The sequence below is a fragment of the Cucurbita maxima genome, unplaced genomic scaffold, assembly GCF_002738345.1.
Source record: "Cucurbita maxima cultivar Rimu unplaced genomic scaffold, Cmax_1.0 Cma_Scf01550, whole genome shotgun sequence".
Lineage (NCBI taxonomy): Eukaryota > Viridiplantae > Streptophyta > Magnoliopsida > Cucurbitales > Cucurbitaceae > Cucurbita > Cucurbita maxima.
The window spans coordinates 1-2475 of record NW_019273566.1 but is presented as its reverse complement, the minus strand read 5'-3'; the positions used below and the strand labels follow the sequence as shown (position 1 = coordinate 2475).

General features: G+C 43.1%; 1 non-coding gene across 1 annotated transcript; it reads left to right on the top strand.

The window, feature by feature from the left end:
* The first annotated feature begins 1659 nt into the window (after nt 1–1659).
* LOC111475420 lies at nt 1660–1799 on the top strand. The gene has a single exon (XR_002716485.1). It is a non-coding gene; the product is annotated as a small nucleolar RNA Z247 (small nucleolar RNA).
* The last annotated feature ends 676 nt before the right edge of the window (nt 1800–2475 follow it).

Genomic DNA, 2475 nt, shown 5'->3' with positions numbered 1-2475 from the left:
CTTTTGTCAGATCGTTAAAGAGTTTTAGCATGATCTTTTGCTTAATGTCTAACTCTTCGACACGTCCTTCCCTATGTGTGTTAAAGTTCTTAGAGTTACCGCGACGTTTTGAGCTGTTTGATTGTGTGGCTCTTTCTTCAAAAGAGTCAACATCAAATGTTAGGTCTTTGATTGGCAACCCATCTAGGGGAGCGTCAATTGCATCGATTCCATCAACGATCTTCCAATGAGTTTATGGTTCATGACCCATTTTTTATACCATTCACCTTCGAGCACTACCATAGTTTTACATCGTCCATGAGATGCATTGCGGCTAATGTAACTCTCAGGTCATATGAGAAAGTTCCTGTAGCCCTCAACTCTTAGGTCGTATGATAGAGTTCTTAGAGCTACCACGACATTTCGAGGTGTTCGATCGTTTGGTTTTTTCTTCAAAAGAGTCAACATCAAACGTAAGGTCTTTAATTGGCAACCCATCCAGGGGAGCTTCGAATGCATCGATTCCATCAACGGTCTTCCCATGAGTTTATGATGCATGACCCATTTTTTATATCATCATCCTTCGAACGCCAACGTCCATGAGATGCATTGTGGCCAACGTTACTCTTAGATCCTATGAGCAAGTTCCTGTAACCTTCGAATATTGTTCTACGTCAAAAATAAAGTTTTTTAATTCCTTAGCATCCCGGTTCTCATTTAAGAGTGTGTTTTTGGATTTAGAGTTTGTTGCCCAACATGAGCTTGGCTTGGGGTGTGGTTCTCTACGACCCTGCTTGTCAAACTCACTCGGGTGCTCATCTCAGTCATCTCAGCCATGATGGCATTCAACAAAAGAAACCTTAAAAATGACTGGATTATCACATCAACCATTTGAATCACCTCAACCTTGTTAAACGTAGTATAAATCATATTTGTATATAGTAAGATAATCTAGTGGTTTACTAGTTTGTTACCAAATCTATGTTTTACTGATTTGTTACCAAATATATGATTTTATGGTTTGTTACTAAATCTATGATTTAGAATGTAATCTTCATTATACACATCTATAAATACATGAGGTCGTGACCCTAGGTGAGGTCATTGTGCCATTCAACTTAACATGGTATCAGAGCTAACGTTTATTTTTTAAATGTCTACCATATCTTCTTCCTCCTCCCCATCTACCATCTCCAATACCATCTCAACTACCATGGCGACCTTTGGCCCAATCTCTCTACACCATGCTATCACAATTCGTCTAACCAAAAACAACTTCATCATATGGCACGCCCAGCTCCTCCCCTACCTACGGAGTACGAAGCTTATGGGCTACCTTGATGGCACGAATGCCGCACCTGCCAAGCTGGTCCCTTCCTCAACTGCTGCTGGTGCTGAGCTGGTCTCTAATCCTGCCTATATCAGTGGTATGATCAGGATCAATAGGTCCTTAGCGGCCTTCTCTCCTCCATGTCTGAGGAGATTCTTCACGATGTAGTTGCTGCTACTACGTCCAAGGAGGCGTGGGATACTCTGCAGCGGATATTTTTGTCGTCAACTCGCGCTCGCACTACTTATATTCGTGTTGAGCTCGCCACGTCCAAGAAAAGAGATCAATTTGCTGCAAATTATTTTTGCATGATCAAAGGGCTGGCCACCGAGCTGGCTACCACTGGCTCTGCCTTGCAGGATGATGATGTGATCGCGTATCTTCTCGCTTGTCTTGGCCCTGACTAGGATCCCTTCGTCACCTCAATGACTACCAAGAGTGAAGCCCTCACGCTTGATGATGTGTTTGCACATCTAATGACGTTTGAAGCTCGCCAACTACAACACCAGGCTGAACTTCAGTTAAATCCGGGATCTTTTGCCAATTGTACTGGTCGTGCTGAACTTCAGTTAAATCTTGGATCTTCTGCCAATTATGTTGGTCGTGGTGGTCAGCAGAAGTATCGTGGGCATAGGGATCGTGGTCGTGGTCGTTCTCAAGGTTATGCACCCTCTCGTCCTGCTGATGATCGTCGTGACCCTTCTGCTTGTCCTTCCTGCCAGATCTTCGGCAAAGTGGGGCATACTGCTATCTGCTGCTGGCATAGGATGGATGAGTCCTATCAAGATGAACCTTCTTCTACTCCAACTACGGTACTGTCGGCTAGTTCGTCTTAGAAGATTGACCCAAATTGGTACAGTGACACAGGCGCGACGGATCATATCACCAGTGACATGGATCGTCTTGCTGTGCGTGAATGCTATCATGGAGGTGAACAAGTTAAAGTTGGCAATGGAGCATGTTTGCGTGTTTTGCATACTTGTCATTCTCTAATTAATACTGCTACTCGTCCTCTTGCATTGTGTAATATTTTGCATGTGCCTGAAATTTCCAAACATCTTCTTTCCGTTCATAAATTTTCTCGTAATAATAACGTATTTTTTGAATTCCATCCTTGACATTTTTCTATTAAGGATCGATGGTCAAGGAAAAGTCTCCTAGATGGG